This window comes from Vanellus vanellus (assembly GCF_965231255.1).
Source record: "Vanellus vanellus genome assembly, chromosome: 9".
NCBI classification, from domain to species: Eukaryota; Metazoa; Chordata; class Aves; order Charadriiformes; family Charadriidae; genus Vanellus; species Vanellus vanellus.
In genome coordinates this window covers 21,380,868-21,402,303 of record NC_138914.1, presented here as the reverse complement: position 1 = coordinate 21,402,303, position 21,436 = coordinate 21,380,868, and the positions used below count along the sequence as shown (strand labels likewise).

General features: G+C 36.9%; 1 protein-coding gene across 2 annotated transcripts in view; it reads right to left on the bottom strand.

The window, feature by feature from the left end:
- Positions 1-21,436, bottom strand: part of CENPP (centromere protein P) — a gene marked incomplete at its 5' end in the record, with an annotated part of 147,597 nt that overhangs the window by 14,148 nt on the left and 112,013 nt on the right. The window lies entirely within an intron of this gene.

The following is a 21,436-nucleotide window of genomic DNA, read 5'->3' as shown; positions in this document are numbered from 1 at the left end:
AAACCAACAGGAAAAGTCTGGAACCTTTAGAATGCACAAAGAGAAGAGAAACCCATTGCCTGCAGATGCTGCAAGTTTGTCACGTACTTAAGTTGATGTTCTTTATGTGAAAGTTTTTGCTGTACAAGGGCAGTGTTTGCAAATTTTTAATATGATACTGTAAACACTAACAGTGTCATTAAATATCATGCTCAAAGCCTGAAGCGTCTGAAATATGACTTTGGGAAGTGCCCTATCACAACATTCAGTAAAAGGCTTCCAGTCTGATGAACCGATGCACTGAAATTACTGAGTCAGAAAGACAAATGGTCCACAAAGGGAAGACACCTACAGAAAGATCCCCTCCTTAGGGATTTCTTTAGTATCCACCAAACAGGAAGCATTAGACAATTAGGAGGAATACAAATGTTTAGGTTTGGTTGTTTTTTTTTTTTTGTTTTTTTTTTTTTTTTAAACAAAGAAACCCAGCGTTATAACTGCCACCCTTACTTAAACGGCTCCAGTGGTATAAAGACAATGTCAACTATGGCAAACCAAGCACCCTCCACTTCTTTAAATCTGGTCAAATAAACAAACACCAGTCCATTAAATAACACCCAACATCAACATAAATTATTAAATCATTGTTAAATCAACTAGCTTTGTCTACCAAGATTTGTTCTTGTATATGTAAACTCATGCAAATGTAAACTGAATGAATTTCCTCTTCTTTTTCAGAAGAGTTAGTTGCACAGGTAAAATACAGACCTGTAAAAATACTGAAAAAACAATGAATAGAGAAAGCAATATAACTTACTTTGAGAAAACTACTTAGAATTTACTTTCATGTGATAGATCTCAGAATCCAACTGAATGTGTTTACCTTACAGGCTGACATGTTTAAATCTTTGTTTCTTCAGCAGCTTAATCCTGGAAACAAAGGTCTTTTGGAGCTAGTAGGGTATTTGCAAGGCTTAAACATTTACATTTTGAAGGAAAAAACACTTTATCCCATGCCACAGATTTTTTGGTTGAAAAATAAAGTATTCATATGCCATTTCATATTGTCTTTGGTATCCTTCTGTGGAAACAAATTCTGTATTATCCAAAACCTGTATTTGGTACATAGCACATTGATTACACTACACTTCAGCTTTTACACATTGACTTTTGTTTCCAGGTATGTAATGAGCCAATGAGACAAGAATTAGAAAATGCAGCAAATCCTCAATCTGCTGGTTTTCCCTTGTACAGCCATTTACTGTGTGTATGTACATGTATGATTCACAGTTTAAAACTATTTTTGTAGTTTTTTTTTTTTTTAATTAATTCCACTACAGCAAAGAGGAACACTTAGAAAGCAATTTATGCACAGTTACACCATTATTGTCTACTGATATTTGAAGCAATGCTGTGGCTGTTCCCTAACTCTGAGCAACACAGAACTGGGATATCATTTTTTTTTTTTAATTTCAGTTTCTAGAGCAAGGAAGGTTGTCAGCATCTCAGTTATGGTAGTATCCCGCAATAGCGTACCTCAGAAATCAGTGTCCCACTCCTTGCTTGATCTGTCTCTGTCCATCATATGAGTTTGTGATAGATCTTCATAAAATCATTTAGGTTGGAAAAAGACATTTAAAATCCAACCGTAAACCTAACATTGCCAAGTCCATCACTAAACCGCATCCCTAAGTGCCACAAAATTGTGCAATTAGAGTAAGAAATACAAAACATAATTGCTGAGGTAGCATTCTACAAAGAATCTCTCATTCTAACTTCCCTCTATACTAAAACATATGGAACATTAGAAACACATAACATGACACAAAATATTCCTGTATTTCTCAAACAGTAGATAGCACTGCACAAAACCCACTTGATCAACTCCACCTTCCGCACTCTAGCACGGTAATTCCGCAAGGTGCAAATCTCCATTTATTGCCTCTTCTCATGCAGAGATCTATTCATACTTCAAATGTTAAAGATGTTTAAAAAACTAATAATGCTATATACATTCTATTCCTTTTTCTACTTGGCTTAAAGAAAAAGTATGGCTGAGTCCCATATCTGTTGGATTGGGAAACTGATGTTTTGGGGAGGGCTGTGTGTGCTTGAATAATATTTTCCTGTTGGCTCTTTGGTCATAATGAGATTCAGACTTGAGTGACAGACATAGAAACATGAGGAACCCTAACATCAACACAGCCCTGCTTGACCAGATTATTTTGTTCAGGACTAAAGCCAAATATCCATGCTAAGAAACTGGTATCACTGAAGCTTCAGCACCAAAGTAAGTTCTGTGATCAAAACAACATGTTCTAGTGGCAAGATGTTCAAGCAGGTGTACTATTAGCTTCTGCTTCACCACTTCACATGGCCTTGTGAAGACCAACAAAGACGGTTTGGTCTGTGCCTGAAAGATAACGATGTTGTAACCTAAGGTCAATGATTTAAATTAGAGTTTCCAGGAAACCAACAGTGTGTTTAAGCCTAAAACTACAAACATTATTAGTACATCAGAGGTCAACTTTCATCAGATCGTTATCATATCCTTAGGAAGATGGTAGCACACTTTTATTTTTGGATAAGCATAAGTATCGATTTGAAGCAACTGGATACGTAATAAATTATAGCTACAAAAATAAGCTGTTGTATCTACTACTGCATGAGAAAAACTTTGACAAAAACTGTTTTCAAACAATGAAATATGAATTATAGAATTATAAGAGAGAAACCTCTTATAAATGTATTCCTGCATGCTGTATATTTTTTTCAATGTCTACACTGAAAACTGCCTAAAATGCTTTGCAAGGGCTAGAATCATCATATCTTCAAGCATTCAAAGAGTGGCACACTGAAAATTCAAAGCATAAAGGATCTCAAAAGTCACCAAGAAGTTTTTAACTTTGGGCAATTAAAGGAACTGAAACCAAGAAAAGATAATGCACTTTTCCCTTCAACTAAATTACACAGTGTAAAAACACTGCATTTGCAAAATGGATTTATGAAACTTCACCACTCGTAATTATGTCTCAGAATAAACACATCTTCCATCTTCCCATCTAAGTAAACATTTTACTCAAGTAAAACAGTCCTGCTGGTAATCTGTGTTATGCAAATTACACAAAACTACAAGTGTGATTAGAACCAAAGAACAAGTTTACAAAAAGTAGCGCACAATGAAAAAGTAGTTTTGTCAACGTGGCAGTTGTATCACATCCTATACGCTGCTCAGCTCCCTTCCTTCAAAACTGAAAAAACAAGTAATACTACCAACATGCACGTTTCCTTTTTAGCAGGGAAGAAAGTAGAGGAAAGGAGAATTTTGGGGGCAGACTCGGACTTGAGGAATAACAGTATGAATGTCACCCTGGACAGGGGAAATCTTTGCAGAAAATGTTTACCCCGATTTCCCCATAAGCTCAGGCTACGCCTGGTTTCCTCCAGTAGCATACGTACAGCTGGTTACTTGAGTGAAAATTGCTCTGCATCCCCCTCTTTTCAGACCTGAATTTTTTAGCAAGATCTACAACTCGAGAGTTATAGATCACTTCGCTAAGATTCAACTTTACAACTACTTCTTAAAGTTAAGTCAATGCTCTACACTAGGACCCGAAACCAACTGGGAGGAAACCTTACTCATTGCCAGCCCAAACCCTGTGTACCATTAGCAAATTGCCAATAAAGTTTCTGTGCTTTGTTCTTTTTTTTCTTTTTACCTTCAGTTGATTACAGCTTCTCTTTTTGGCTCCTGCTCTTATTTTCATTGCCATTTATTTTCCTTCTTTCACATTTCCATAACATTATTTTTCATGCTGGATTCAACCATGATTCCCCAGCAGATGACTCAGTTTGTCACTACTCGCTATGTGACTATTAATTTACCATACTATTTGTATTTTCATAATTGGATCGAGGCTGTATGTCTACAGAAGAGCTAAACTAACATTACCCGGGCCCAAGTGCACATACTGTTGTGTCTCATAAAACATTTCCTTTCAATATCACTTTGTCATATGGTAACCATATGTTTATCCGCAACTTAATTACAGCAGACTGGGAATAAATTAAATACCTACTAGAGGTTACTTTTTAAAATGTGAGGAAAAATAGAATTAAATGAAAATGAAACCTCAGAAAGAATGAGAAGGGGTACATAATAAACAATGGACACAGAATTTGCAGATGTTTTTTTCCTTACTTTTTTTTCTTGCTGGGGAAGAGATGAGTCTTCTCTCCATCATCTCTCTTTAAAATCGACTGAGGAAAAAAATTTCACTCCTGCCCAATGATGTGTGCACGTTTACAAACCAATGTTTGTAGAACCAAGGGCACCAAGGTACTTCATTCCATGTTTGTTTCTCTAGTAAATAGGTATATATTGGAAATCAGAATACACTTCTCCAGATCAGCTGAAAAGACTTGCAGGTCTGCTCGCTCTGCCTTCCGAGACCACACCTTTTCCCACTGGACACCTTGCACTGCCCCTAGGTTCTTCACCTATTAATGCCGCTCTTTCGGACACGGACGCTGGCAAACCCAAAGATCACAGCGTTTCAGGGGCAAGAGGCTAGAAAGGAGTCCAGAAACCAAAGAATGCTTCTGCTGCTACCAGATCAACTGCAGTGCGATCCTGTCAGATGTGTCATCTGGAACTGCCTGCCTGCATGTTGCATGGCTCACGATAGCCTGTCCTCCTCCCAGAAACAAGTCTACCAGACTTATTGATCAGTGAAAGAACGTACACAGAATAAGCTTGCCACCTGCTACGCAGCGACAGCACATTCCCCGTTGTTTACTCCTGTATCAGATATTGACTGTCCACTTAAACTGAAGAATCATGCCCTCTGAATTAGCTCTGGCTTTCTCTTTGCCTTTTTAAGTTTAAATAACCAAATTTTCTAGATTAAAATTTTAGGGCTTATTCATTATTTTATTTAACTATTAAAATACACTGCCTTAATACTAAGATGGCTGTAGTTGCCATCAACTTCTCTATAGGTATCGGCACAGCTCCAAGTCCAGGACATACTAATTGATTTGCCTTTTGCAGGACAGCATTAACACTGCACCTGGGCATTTCTTTTGGTGGAAATGCGCAGTAAACCAGTAGAGCTCAGTAGTTCTGTTCTCCCTCTACAAGTTTACTGACATACTAGTTTTCATTGTATTGTATTTTTAAACCCCTGCTCTACCTCTGCAGTTAAGTACAATGAAACACTTCTTGATGATAAACTTAACATACCATAAGGCACTGTGTGGAAATCAGCAGATAAGTCTAATTTAGCAAAAGAGATGCTAAGCAGTCAAGGACAGTACAGAGATAAAAAAGTATAAAAAGAAAAAAGATGCCATATTACAGAACAGCATGAATAATCAACAATTTGGGAAGAAATAATTGTGAGCCAGTTTTTCAATAATCTGAAGTAGACTGGAGAAAAGCCATTTTTAGGAGAGGAATTAAGCTAAGTTTGTGTTTTCTTCCATTACAAGACAAGCAAATTACTTTACAGATCTTTAAATATTTTTTCTGTATAGAAGACGCAAAATTCTCACTAAGCTTTTTTGATGGCTTAGTAGAAATGTCCAGGACTGCACCAAGCGACTCAGATTTGAAATACCACAGAAAAGTTGATCATCAAGCGTGACCCAACTTGCTTTTGTAAAGTTTACATTATCAAGCTTGTCCAGACAGCAGATTTTAAACATAATATAAATAAAAGCATCTGAATTTTGTTAATGACTTGGCTCTGAAGCTGTGTTAGTCTTTTTCCCAAGTACTCCGATTCATTTAAAAAAAAAAAAAATAAAAATCACAGGACACAACGAAGACCATCTAGTTTATCTAAATAAGCTCAATGTTAGGGATTTACTCTTTTAAAAGCATGATTAAAAAAAAAGTTTTTAAACAAGTTATTCAGCTTATGTTGATCATTTTCTGTTGTGGTTATTTCATCTTGACTGTGGATCAGCTAGAAGATAAAAGCGCATGGGTAAGGACAAGAGTCTGTTAATCAATAAAAATCCATTCATTTCTACAATTAGAAGAACAGCTGCCTGTTGGTACAGTAACTGGACTTCTTTGAGATATATTATCCCTATAAACATAATGTACCTGCCTCAGATGAGAGAATTTTTCCCTTCGTTTCATTTGACAGAGAGTCAGCTCGTGTAGCCAGCCAGTGATTATCATAAATACAATATACTCAAAATATGTATTTCCAATTGTTGTGGGGCATCACCACTTATATCCCTCCCCAAGTTTTTTTGTACTACAGAATCTGCAGAGAGAAACTCAAAGCAAGAATGATGGCACACAGTAGAGGACAGAATAAAATAATCTAATAAACTTCAGTTATTACTTACTTATTAACACTGTCAATTAATAGATCAGGTATAGGAAAGGTATTTGGAGACTTGCTCAAATAAAGCTTAGAGAACTGCCTTTCTGAAAGAGTCTGAAGAGTTATTCACTTCTATGTGGGCAAACATTTACCTTACCTGGTAAAGACACATATATCCACAGACCCACCTGGAACATCTAAAATATCAGTTTCCATTTCTCACTAAGAGATATAAACTGTTTAAGAGGTCAGTCTTGTCACTTAGAGCAAACTGTCCAACAGCAGAGAGGGTTTTTGTTAATTAGTAGCTGTCAAATCTGCTTGTACTATCACCTTGATATCTTAAGAAAGCAGTAGCTGTACTGTAATCTTTACTGGACACCCGTGACAAAGGTGCAATCTGTTTTTGCACAAAAACAAACAGAAAACTTCTTGCGTGACTTGCACTCAGGAATAAAGGTATGCTCCTTTTTTAGTTCTACCCAGATTTGATATCAGTGCATGACTGACAATATCCACAGCATAATTCCCTACTGCATGTAGTACAGTAATATTCAATCTAGCCACCATAAGGACCAAATTTTTCTTTAAACATATGCAGATAGGTATGTAAAGTGCATTCTCAAATAAAACAGTGCTTATTTTCACAGATACCATTGTATTATTATTATAATAAGAAAAAGGTTTAACATCTGCATTAGGTGAAAAGCAAAGCTTTGTATAAAACCATATGCTGTAGATAGGTTAAAATCTTTGGCATAAAACATCGTCTTTTAATGGTTCTACAAAGCATTACATTTCGGACAGCCTCAACAAAAATTTGCCACTTAGCAGCTTTCATTTGTCTGGTTATTAACAAATATCAGTTGCTGCAAATATTCTGCTTATGTGAAAATAAATATTAACATGAAATGCTACCATGCCTGTTGCTATCAACAAGAGAAGGAGCCAGTCTGGTTGAAAAGACTCCAAAAGCTTTGAACCCACTGAATCCCTTTCATGCAATACTCAAATATAGTTCTTTAAACCTGGCTGTCAAAAGCATGACATTTCTGTTTATCAAACACATTCTTAGCATAAACTAGAGTGACACAGGGAACATTCTTGAGAAGACCCGAGTGTCTACAAGAAGAGATTTATAGTACACAAAACCAGTTAACAATTTGTAATTATTGCACGCATAAGGGTGTAAAGCTGTCAATCCACTGACAAACAACAGGCTCGTAAAAATGGTCAACTATCCTCAAACTTTGATTTACTAAATAACTTTAATAAGAAAGCTGCAAAAACCCAAACAATAAAAACAGAAGAAAAAAAAAAAAAGACACACTGAAAAACTGTAACTGCTATTCACTCTGCAACTCTGTAGTATACCTTAGACTAAATCTCTCAGAACATGGATGATTTTGACTCAAATATTTGTATATTGCCAAGTACAAAAGAATTTAGGGCAGTGATGAGAAATCACACGCAGCTGCCAGGCAAAAACATATCCTTATGCTCCACCTTATTTGGTTCTTAAATGCCAAAGTTGCAGTCACCAAGAATGTACTCTGATGTATGTGTATAAATATTTGTTTTATTGCTAGGTACTGCTGCACTACAAAGAAGTAATAGTAATACTAATATGAACTGCCAGTGTAATTCATTCACTTTCAGTGCAACCCTGAGGCATTTTTTAATTTGTATTTAAATGGCTGGCATTGCAGAAACATTTCAAACAACTGTTGGTAACAACAAATTTTGTTTTTATAGAAGTCCAGTTGAAAGAAAATTAGCTAATATTACAGCTTAGCTTTCTCTTTTTTTCTTCTTCAGTTTTTCAAACAGCCAGTTTAATTCTCTTGTGTTTTTAAAGCTGTGAGGAAGTAAAAGTTAGCACAAACATTCATGAAAATAAACCAAGTGTATGTTTAAAGCTTTCCTTTTCACAGTTGTATACTAACAAGAAGATTAGTCCTAACTCAACAACATAAAGCTGTAGAACAACGCGCGTGCGCAGTGCAGGTACTGGAGCACCAGCCTGTGCCAGAACGTGCCTGTACACTGTTGGACTGGAGGCAGCAGGAGCAGCCTTCAAGCCCTCTAATCCCACTCATCCCAAATTCCTCCGCAAACCCTCCTCACAGCTACCGATTGTTTTCCACACAGACCAATGGCAAAACGCCACCGCTTGGCCTGAGCTACCAGCGACTCCAGACAAGAAAGATCATGGATCTAGATTGCGGAATGACTTCAGGACTGTTGGAATTCAGTGTGCTTTGCGAAAGGACCAAGTTAGTAGTGCATGGCATAGAGTAACCCTCTGCTTTGATTCAAAACGGTATGTTCACCAAATCCACAATCCTTTGGGTTATTAATAAAGTCAGTTTACAAAGGTACAACTGATGTCAGGGGTATTTCTCTTTTTTCTATAAGTAATATTAGTGGCTGAGTGAAACGGGCATGTCCTTCAGGCTTTGACCTGATGGCCTACACAGATGTACTGCTAATTGCATAAGCATGTGACTAATTATTAATTCTATTAATAAATGACATAGACTAACTAGGTACTCAAATTTTCAAGTTTCCACACAAAGCAAGAGTTATATGTAAAAAGATTATATTTTCTCATACTATTTCAATACAAGCAACAGTGCAGACATTTCCAGCATTCTAATTCAAGCAGCAATTAATGAATCTATAATTATTTGGGGTGTATTAAAACTCAAACACAGGCTACATTTCCAAATCCAACCAAAGTCCCATAGAGGAACTATAATGTATACACAGATAATCTGATTGTTAGGTAGGAAAAATTTGAGAAGGCAGGCATGCACTATAATGTTATTTAAAAAGTAGTTCTGGATTACTTCAATATTCATTTTTTCCCCTGTAGAAAGACCTCTGGATGACTCTTCCAAAACACACTGCAAACTAACATTTGAAGCCTCCAGCATATTCTTCATCTTTGGCTTTCTCTATTTTTTCCCCTCCCTATTTTGGAATCAGCTCTTGTATTAGCATTTACTTGTAGCTGACCCAGCCAGTGCAGAAGTAGCACTGTCTAGACTACATACATATTTATGCCTCTTAAGAATAATTCAAGTGATAGCTCTACAGCTCTTGTAACTCCCGAGTCACATTTCTTATTTCTAACATATCCTGTTGCCCTATGAATTCAGAATTACTGCCTCTCAAACATTTTCATCCTTGTTAACTTGTAGGATCTTTCCTGCTAATATCTATGAGACAAAGATGTCGTAACAGTTAATTACCAAAGTGCTTGCTGTGAACGTACCTTATAAAATCAATAAAAAGTACTCTACTCAAAGCAAAATTTCAAGTACACCAACCCCAAAGATTTTTTTATAAAATGTAACAATATTTGAAAGAGCAAAAAATACTTATCCATCACAGTAACATAAATTGGAACTGATTAGACAGGTTGTGGCTGAGTAGAATGCGTAAAAGAGAACTCTGCAAAGCTCTTGAGCAAGTCACATCTCAGTATATAAATCAGGACAAAGTGGCCCTGTGTCAATTAGGACCTTTAAATGTCACCCAATTGCAAACCATTACAGCTCATCCAGTCCTCCTCCCAGGTCTGAGATGAAGCTGGACTAGAGGCACAGTTCTGTACAGAGTACAGATTATTCCAGGAAAAAAAAGTGAAGCGATACAATCAAATAACACTAGAGTCTGAAAAGCTATTTAAGAGCATATAGGATGATTCAAACCAAATTTCCTTCAACTTCACTGGGAGACGGTATCTTATTTCTTGTCTAGGGTAAAAAGACAATTTCCCCCATTTCTGCCAGCAGAGCTGCCTGGGTGGCTGTGCCATCTCCCAGGTCAGAAAGCAAAACGTATGAAAAAATGGGCATCAGTTCTCCCAACCTGACCAGCAGCACAGCCACAAACCCAGGAGCAGAATAACAGTCGGGACCCGGCACACCCCAGCGCTCAGATGGGAACGTAGAACACTGCCATCTCCTCGCATGGCTCTCTCGTTCCACCAGCTGCTGCGCAGGGTGCAAGCCCGATGAAAGAATAGCTGAAGTGCTTCTCAAACACTTGAGCATTGCAACTGGCTAATGGCAAGTATCCTTAGAGGTCAAAACCTGCTCAGGACCCACAGGGAACTGCTCTCTAAGCAGTTGTGCCAAAAAGCAAAATACCTTTATGAATAACGGCGCTCTGGGTAAGAACAGTGACCGATGCCTCTGTCTGAGCTGCCACTGAGACACGGCGAGGGTTTGGATACATCACTAACAGAAAACTTTTGATGTTCCTGCTACTGCCATTAAACAACGCTTCCATTCCAAAGCGGTTGATTTTTAGCCAGATTGTCATTTTCCAAACATAATAACTGTTGGTTTTGAAACAAAAGGTCCCACGCTGTGCAAGCATTTAGACGCAGGACAGTACAAGACCTAACCAAGGTTTGGAGACTCAGTAGAGAGGACATGTTGACACAACAGTAATTAGTAATTAAGAGGAACACACACACACACCCCGGCTGTCTCACCCCTTCCCTTCTCAGCTGCAAGCTTCTCCTCATGTTCTATCATGAAACAAAAATTCAGTGTTTCAGAAATAACTCAACTTGGTCTTCAGTCATTTGATGAGCCCTCCAGTTAAAGGAAAGGGAATGCAAAGGATTTACTGCAAAGAACAGAGAGAAATTACAATAAAAAGGTAAACTGCAAAGTCTTTCTGAGCTGTGGGGAAAAAACCCAATCAATATTAATGTTCTTCTCCAACAAGACATGTTTATACTCAACGCAAGCGCAGTCATGCAGAATAACATATTCTGTTGAAACCGATGATGTTTTGGTTTGTTTTTAGCATTTCCTTCTTCAAGATGACATGGGGGCAATTGTACTGGAGTTTCAGGAAATCTGCAACTCCCATTTTGCACAAGTTGGGCCACAAATGCTCATCAGATCATAAAGCAAACATAAATAAACAGTTCATGAGTCTTGTCAACTCATACTCAATCCTGAATTTTTTGCACTGTGGAATTATAGATCTCTCTAGAAATATCATAATCATAAAAATACCAATGTAGTATTAAAAATTAAACTTAAAAATTAGATATATTCACACACACATATATATATCTGTGGCATTTTGCACTGCAGAATTGCTGTACAAGTAATTTTTGCCACTGTCGACTAACTCACCCAAACAAACCATTTGATGCCACTGTTTGTAATGGGGAAAACATGAACCAACAGGCAAAGACAACTAATTTTTAGATTTAAAAGGAAACCACAAGCAAACCTTATTTTCCTCAAAGTGTCTTCTTGTACCAGCTGCCAACAAATCCTTCTTTTTGACTAAAAAGCTTCAAAATATTTGTGTCCTCAGTTTACATTTCCTTCCTGAGACAGTCTCTCAGCAGAGAGGCATCCTGTTACTAATTTCTACTTAATATTAAAACCAACAAATGTGAAAACATCTCAGGCAACAAACAAAAGTGATATAAGAAGCAAGCCACAGCAACCCAACAACGTCTACCAGATGAAATCTCAAACCAACTTTTTTATCTGTAAGATCAAGTATTACTTTTCTTATTTCACTTCTGATACAATTTAATATGGCAACAGTATACAAAAGCAGTTTATTAAAAAAAAAGAATTGCATTCACTTTTTAGAGAACTATACAGTGCTCTATATGAACTTTTTTTTCCCCACAAATGGAAAGTGAACCGAGTATGATCAAGTAAATGGAAAGCAAATCATTGCTTTGAAAAGGGCAAACAAATAGGGAAAGACCATTAGAATAATTATACATTCTTATTTTGAATGAATTCTAAAGCAATCTATTTTCACTATTTACACACAGATAAAATCATACCAACTTTCTATATTTAAAATACAGTCTTTTTCTAAATGTTCATTTTAGTCATATCTTTTTTATTTAAATGGTTTAAGAGAGAAGCTGTCTCTCTGGTCTGAGTATGATGTGCATACCTATTGAAGAAAATGGAACTGTGTAGAAGCAGCAATGTCAGGACACGAATCAAAGCCCTATAGGCTTACATTTGTCTGCTAAAAATTTAGCAAGGTTGATATGACCTTCAAAACCCCCTTTTGAACCATTCTGAATTCTTCATAGTTTACAGGAGAAAAGGAGGCCAACGATCTTTACAAAAGAAACAAACTTTCATTTAGAAAAATAAATAAGAAATCTCTTACCAGGTATTTCAGAGCAACAAGAACCGAAAAGAGAACTTTAAAGTTATCAGAACAATACTAGTAATGCGATGGGGTTTCCCCAGAACAGAAAAGCTTACAATGTCTGAAAATACTAGGGCAATGTCTTTCGTATAGATTTATATTTCCGTAATTCAATGGGAACTTGTAAAAATTAAGATCCAAGGCTATGGACTTACAGGAAGGCAAAAATATTTTTATAAATAAGTCTTCAGTTTATACAAAGCTTGAGTACAGCAGAAATTAGAGATAATATGTGAACTATGGCAAGGACAAAAAAAAATATTAAATTACTCCATCTTTTGTATTTATGCTGCAAAATATGATTATCTTAGAAAAAAGTTAGAAACCTCAAGATTATATTGATGAGTAACAATATTCAATACTGGCACATGAGAAAAACCAAACCCCAAACCAAGCTCATTGTGCTATTTTAGACACACAGAAGACAGGCTCAGTTGCTAAGCTGAATATTTGGGAAAACTACAAGTCAGCAAATAGCTGAAATGTAATTGCCCAATACACAAAGTGCCAACATTTGAACCCGAAAAAAAAAGTGCTATCTTTTGAAAGGAAAGACAGAAGTACAGTGAAAATCTTACACGTTTACTTACAACTGCCAGGATTTTAAAGTCATATGTATTCAAGCTAGGCGGACAACTTACATTGGAACACCACAAAAAACAGGCTCTAGACATCGAAATAATCAAGTTTCTACTAAATTTCTTCACTAATGCACACCGTTAGAGGTAGTACATGAAACACACCGGTCTCCAATTCCAGTTGGCTGCTAAAGGAAGGGTTCACAAGTTATTTCCATCTGTCTGTTCATTGGCATTTTAGATTTAAAAGTGAGAAAAACATATCTCAGACTGAAAACGGTGTTGTATAGAATGCAAACATAATGATGAGGCACTGAGTTGTGGCAATAATTAGTTTCTTAAGACAGTTAATACTAATGAATATTAATATTTTATATATTCTGTTCACTTCAGTGACGAACTGGAATTGGGATGCAGTTACAGTTGAAAGGCAAGCTTTTAATGTAAATAGATCCTAGCTACATGCATCTCATATTGCAAATTTAGTTTTTTTCCCCACCTAAAGATGTACTCAATGCTTTTTGCAATGTATTGTTGATATTTTTAAATATGTGAGGAAAATCTGTTTTTAATTTCTCTCAGGTTTCCCAGCAACATTTTTTTCCTTCTCCTATGTTTTTTTCCTTAAGGATATTGGTGACCGCTGATTACAAAAAGGAATGCAGTAACTGCTATAGGTTTTAGAAATGCAGTGTACTGCCAATCCCAAATTCCCCATCTCATGTTTTGTGCTGACTTCAACAGTTATAACTTTATTTTTTTCCCATTGCTATTTTTTTCCAACTATAAACTTATGTGTTCTATTTAAAAAAAAAACACATCAGTAATTCCAAAGTTTAGGATTCCATCTTTGTCTCTGATGAAAACCAGCCACCAACTGCAAAGATTCATCATGACAACTAAGAGTAAAGCAATTAAAAAAAATCATTACACTCTTATTTCATTGAAAGGTTAAAAAAATGCTGCTGTAATTTTTAGTACTGTCTCTTTTCTTTCAAATTCCTGAACAAAACAGAAATAGCTTTCTGCGTGCTATGACCGTGCATGTGTTTTTTGACTCACAGAAATAATATTTTCATTAGTGGTTTAGGAATAAATTAAATAACAGATCCAACTTCAATATAGCCCTTCTCTAAATAACATAGTAAACCAGGAGGCATAAGGAAACGTGTATTAACAATAACGTGAGAGAAAGCTATTAAAAATAAGGGTGACGGTGGAACATTCAAGCCACAGAATGTACTCTTCTCTCGGTCGGTATCAGGTGACACGCGGTAAAGGGTGAGAGTGTACAGGGGTGTTCTTGCATGCACGTGGCTACTGCTCACCTGTGGCACCACTAGGAAGCTAACATGAAGGATTTCAGAATGCTAGAGATAACAAAAGGAGGTGGCCCGCGACCTCTTGTGCAACTAATCAGACTGCAACTTGAAAAGGCAGAATATTGTAGAATTAGAAAAGGGGGAGGGGTAGCATCAAGTTTTTCCTTGATGCTCGAGGGAAAAATGACAGGACAACCATATCTTAATTACTAAATAATGGTAATAAAGCATGCAAAACTGGGTCAATAGGGAAGCTATAAACCTTGGCAGGCTATATATATTCAAGTGGATGATAAAAGAGGGGAAAAGGGAGGAAAAGGAATAAAGGAATATAAGGTAAAGCAAATAATGTGATCAGGGCTCTTCAGGGGCACCCAAGGACACAGACCTGCACCTGATTGTAAAGTTTGGAGAAGAAAAGTAAATCTGTTTGTGTTCCAATCATACCAGTGTCTGACTGTCTTCTGTGGTCAGAACGACTTGGGATGCTGTCTCTGGCATTGACGAAGAACTACCAGACTGGGTATCCTGAAATCCTAACACTGTGTAAAAGGGAAGGACCTAGAGATGGAAGGTAGCATGGGTACCATTCTAGATTCAAGTGTCTAAGAGTGCCATAATAATGTTTTCAGCTTTGTTTTCTCATCTTTTCCTAATAATTACTAATGTTGTATATGCTGCTTTGGCTGGTACTGAGCATTGAGCCGACATTTTCATTTGCAAGCCCTGTTTAAAGACCAGGCTGAAAGACAATAATACCAAGGCAGGCAGATCAACTTTGGAGGTGCTTCACCTAAGGCTTAGCGAGTGACAGTAAGGAGTAAGCCTTGTCAAGATACCTTGGAGGGCCATGCCCTACAAGATAAAACCTCAGTGAGTCTACTGCAGGTATGCATGATGACTGGCACCTTTATTACGATTTGAAGAAAAACGCTCAGGAGCTTAAGATATGACTAATAGGTAACTAAAGGATGCCTTCATTAAAGGTGCTGCAGTCTGGAAGACAAAACACTCCTATGTCCGTAACAAGAAACACAAAGCAGCAAAGTCTCCTAACACAATAAGGAGATTAAGTGAAACTGAAATGGTGACAGACATGTTACCTATAGCACGACATACTGAGCAAGGTAGGACAGGTCATGCTCTGTGTAGATATTTGTAAGAAAAAAATACACTTTCCTCCAGTAACAGAAATGCATAGTCATGCAGAAGATGTAGACTTTCCAACATATGATATTTCTTACAATCAATTTATAATTGCAGAAAGCAGTTTGATGAAATTATCACTTTGCTCCTTTAATACTGTTCAACAAGACAGCATCAACATGTAGCATAAGATACACATAAACTATTACCTAAACACAGGCATACGTAAAATACTCTCCGACAGTTCTGAAATAACTTTAAAATAAGAAATAAATGGAGACTCATGTTACAAATAATAGGTTTTTTAATTTTTTTAGGAGAATATTTCCAGATAACTCCTTGGGTGGGGAGGGGATGTTTGGGGGAGGGAGGAGGGAAGGATTAATGTTGAGAAAATGAAAAATCTATAAACATATTCCATACACACAAGTTCCACAAAAGCTCAAGTGCTCACAATCCATAACACCACAGGCCTATTATTTTGATTTTTTTTTAATACAAATTACAGAAAGTCTGTCACAACTTGCTTCAAAAATAAGAAAACTGATGCTGTCCACTTAGACAATTTCCATCTTTTTGCTCAATATTTTCAACGTTTTACTCCAAATCATAGCAAGAAAAAAAAAAAGGAAAAAAAGAGATCTCCAAAACCTGTACTGCATGGCTGCCATATATGTTGTTTGAACCCTCATAACTTGGCGAGTCATCACTAGCTAGGAGTCAGCCCTGCAAATAACCCCAACTCTAAGTTCTACTTCGAGAGATATCAGAGCCAAATGCACTCAAAGAGCCAAGAAAATCAGCCTGAAAACACACTGCCCTTTCTCTAATCTTGTTTAAAATACATAGAATAAGACAAACAAAAATTATATACATGAGACAAATATATCTATTTGAAACAGCACTGATTCACTGATTATTTTTTTAAAAGACTATTTTAATATCATCTTCAATCACATTTTATAACCAAGCATGCTACAGACCCTTCTGAACCACTTCCAAATTCCTTAGGGTTTGCTATTAATAGCAATAAGAGACTGGTTTTGACTGGAGAAAAGATGGCTTAAGGGAAATTCTAAGAGTAGCCTTGCACTATGAAAGAGAATCCAAAGCACAGCTCTTTATGGAGGTGCATCCTCAGAAGATGAGAGATAATGAAAAAGTTTCCTCAATGGCAGTCAGGCACTGGAACTGGCAGCCAAGAGAAGTTGTGTAAACCCTGTCCTTGATGCCTTTCAAAACCAGCTGAACAAAACCCTGTTCTGAATTCAATCTTCCCCTTGCTTTGAGCGGCAGGTTGGACTAGCTGACCTACATGACCTCTTGGGTATACTCATACAGTAACTTAAGAAGATCATTTAAGCAATACTGTAAGTTATCAGTGGCTGTCTAAAAGAAACATATTCTTTCATCTGTGATAAGTGAGGTTACACCTGGCAGTAAATTGGCTTAGTGAAGGCTATTCCTGTTATATTCATGTGTTTTGTTTGGCCATTATGCAGATAAAAGATTACATTTTTTTAAAAGGTATTATACAGAGACCATGAAGCCTCAGTTCTACAAGCTGTGATCATAAAAAGCTACTTCAACTCCTCTTTCTATGTTCGTATATCATCTCTCAAATATCCACTCTTAAACTGACCGATCGCAGATCCTTGTCTTCTTAACTTTGCTTAAGAATTTTTATTTCATGTTATTTTTTTTAAGATGTCCTCCTTATATTCTTTCAGCCTGCTGGCTTGCTTTGATGACTAAGGTATTACACTTCAGGCATTTTCAAGACGATTAAGAAACAGATGTTGTTCCTCCTGTTTCAGCACGCTCCATGTATTTAAGTGGCCTTTCAGACAGAATTTGAAAATCTATAAGCCATTTTCAATACCACAGATTCTACTATACTAACTTATACATTAATTTTACCCCCACTCTGAGACTTATAACAGAGCCACAGTAGATTTTTCCTCCCACCATTCATTCCTGCAGGAAGAAGCAGCATTGATAGAAAGAAAAATAACAATAGTACTATTGTACGTTGACTAATCCTTCTCCTTGCTGTGAAAGGAAGAGAGGCTACTGATGCCCTCGGGAAATTCAGAAAAATTAGAATTTGATGTTGTGGAGAACCCATGTAGAAAACTATGCTTAGAGGATGAAGAAAAAGGAGTGGGGAAAAAAGTGCCACTCACACTTTTCTGTAAGATCACAAAATATTATTCTCTCGTTCATAAATATTCTTGTATTTGCTCATGGTATAGAAATCACAAGTAGACAAGTTTTATCTGTTATTACTGTCTGAGGAAATGGCTGCAAACACACAGATGCAGAGGAAAGCAATACATTATTGATGTTACATGTAATTCCAAACATAAATCTCTGTGGGAATCTGTTGAATACGTACATCATCTAAAACGTATGCTTCAAGTCATCCTGTGCCAAGAACACTGATACTTAATAAGCATCCAACTTTTTGGTACAAAAGGCTATAGTTACACTACCCACTGAGGTGAACGAGTTCTGTTGGGACAGTTGCTCCATATTGCCATAACTAGGCAGCTTCACGATATGGAGATAGTGCATACCCACATGATATGGCTAGCTTACAAAGCACACTTGCTCTTATAAACTTCCCTAGTATAGTTTTTAAAAGATTCTAATTCTTTTTTTCATTTCTACTTAATGTGGCAACAGATCAGAAAAATCATGCAGAAACAGCGAACCAATTACAATTACTAGAAATGCCTAAAAATTTATAGAAAATACTTTTTACCAGTATAGGGGCCCAGGAGTGTTGCTGCCTTAACTCATGGGATTCTTTACATTCACAGAGGTGAGATTTAGATCAGTGATTGAAAAGAAGATCTTTCGAGAAAGAAACAGAAAACAAATTTATTTCAACTGTATCAAATTGCTTAAAACCCTATTTCCACTATTGGTTGTCATCTAATAGGTACAGTTAGAGATGTTACAAAAATGTTGTAACCACTATAAACAAGCCTGATGCCAACCTAAATTCTAACCTCTCCTTTCACTGCACATTTCCTTGAATAATTTCCACTGGATAATTTCAGCAAAGTAAGAGGGAAAGCCTTGTCCCTCTACAAATGACAAGCTATAAGGAAAAGAGATCAGTCTAGATTTTATGAAGAATCTATGCCAGAGGCTTCAGGCTTCCACATTTGTTTCACACACCCTATGGCTCTTGCTCAAGACGCTAAGCAACAACGCTCTGGTGGCAGTTTGCCATAAGATATAAAATAATAAAAAGTTAGTCAGTGCTGCTTACCATTTCTTCTCTCCTCAAAGGAGACCATTCCACATTAAGGCATCTTAATAGACAATAACATTCATATTGCACAACTCATTCAAATGACTAGCCATGCATATAGGATAGATAGGCATAACTACTTACAGACGAAGCAGATACTGGCAACTTGCTCTGCTCTCAGAGTGAATTATTCACATAAACACAGTAAATATTAGATCCCTGAGGATATTGCAATGTTTTTCACTCAAACAGCAATTACCCAAACTGCACATGTCTGAATTCATTTGCAAGGCCATCATAGTCTGAGGTTTTAGACAAATACACAGTATTCTTTCTTTAGTTATGACAGGCAAGTTTGCATAGAAAACTTTCATGTAAAGAACAATATTAAACCAACATTCAATTATTAATCTGACATACATTTAAATCTTACTGGAAGGCAGCAGATGATGTCCATTTTCAGATACTACTTTTACAAATTAAAAAAAGAAACAAACCCTCCAGATATGAGGTAACCATGGCACACTTTCTTTAACAGCTCCTACAATTTTCAAGCATTACTGTTCATTGGAGGAAAGTGTAATGTCTTTTTAATGAAAAGGGAGCTTATGGCTTTGCAGATCCCTCAAAACTGTCTTTATTTCTTCCTTAACAAAAATTGAGAAAAAGATAAGCAAGGGCCTCGGAGACATTCTGCTTCATACAAATGGCAGGTACTACTAAGATCACAAAGCCACACTCTTATGCCAGGTAACTAGAGGGATGAAGGAGAAGAGCAAACTAGGTTATTTATTTGTTTAGTAAAACAGGCTTTTGTTTGGATATTTTAACTTCAGTTTGTGTAATGGATATGCCAGATGGCACCAGACACATATGGGAGAAACTTCATTTTGGCATGCATATTAAAGGAGAACTGTGATTTAAAGGTGGCCATAAGGAAGGCTAAACATGGACACCACGAGAACTATACCTCCAGGGTTTATACTCACATATTAGAAGCAGTAACTTTATCAGAGAAAGTGTTTGCTAACCAGCAATTGCTTTCTGTGCAAAACCCAGACTATGGAATACACATTTAACAGATGAATAGATCATCTGAGATACTTCAAATTAGCAAGGCTTTGTGCTTCACTGCTCATGCTAAAGTATCTGTTTTAGAGAAGTCTATATAACTGATTCAATAACAATGTAAAAGATACTTCAGTCTGCTTAGAGGATGTAGGATTTTCACTGTATGATCTAGCAGAGATGACGAGACAATGTCCCAGTCAGTCCTGGAAAGTTGCTGGAAGAAGTTGACCTTTCAAAAAATACAGAAACGACATAACCTAAAAAGTCCAGCTTTGAGGATTTACTAGAATTCAGCTATCGGAGATGCCACATCCAAAGCAGATGCGTTAAAGCAGAGCTTTGCATGAGCAAAAGCTGGCCAGATCTACCTTACTGGCCTACTAGCAGGCAGTTGTGCGTCCCAGCTAGGCAGGCTTTCTGGAGGTGCGTGCCTGAACATGATCAAAAGATGATCCTGAGAGAGTGATCAGAAGCATAAGATGCCACATTTAAATATAAATAACAAAGTGAATGTTTTTCCTTTTGTGTCTAATAAATACAGCATCACTTAATACATAGTCTTTTAGTTGACATGCATAACCATGAGAAGATTGCTATTCTTTTCCCCCCTTGTGCTAGAAGATCTGTTGTCCTATTATTCGACTCACCCTTACAAATCGATGCTTTTAGCACAGGTACTGAACCATGCTATTTCATTTCAGATGCTAGCTCCATTTGTTAAGCGTAACTACCTCCATTCTTTTTAAACACCTCCAGATAAACTACAGAAGTTTACTATTTCTTCATTTGACTTTGCAAAGCAAAGCACAGTAGAAACTGAATAACTATTTTAAGAGACAATGTGCTTTCCCAGTATCTTTCCACCACACACCGGGTGCTAACAATTATGGTTAGCTCAATGGTTATACCATTTCATGACTATCTGTCTACACATTCCTCAGAGTATGAATTCAAGCAAACAACGGATTTTTAATGTCAGAAGTCAGACAACTCCATCTCCCAGGTAAATTTGTCATTTCTGAAGCTCTCCTCAAACACTGACACTCTGCAGAAGCACTGTCTGGAGATGAAGGAAAAGGCTCTGCTGGCCCACAAAGGACTTGTGGTAACGTACCATTATTCCCTCCCTTCTCCTCTCCCCCCTCCCCCCAGTTCTCATATTTGGATTACTAACTTCAGTGCAGCTTCTGCATAGCTGTGCTTCAGGATCATGTTTCAGGATGCAATTAGCCTTACAAAAAAATGAAGGGAAAACGCTTCAGTCATTTTATTTTCCGTGCATAAGCTACAACTTAGGGTGAAATCATTGCTGTAAATGGACAAAGGAAAAATTTTCCATGCTAAAACTTCAACAAAAAGGTTTGCTGCTTATAGATCATAGGCTACACAGGCAAGAGTGGATTAAGAAAATACGAATTAAAGAAAAAAGTTATAATTTGGGAAAATGTTTTTATGTTACGATTAAGCTTGCCAAAATGTATTATCTCTGTAAAACAATAAATC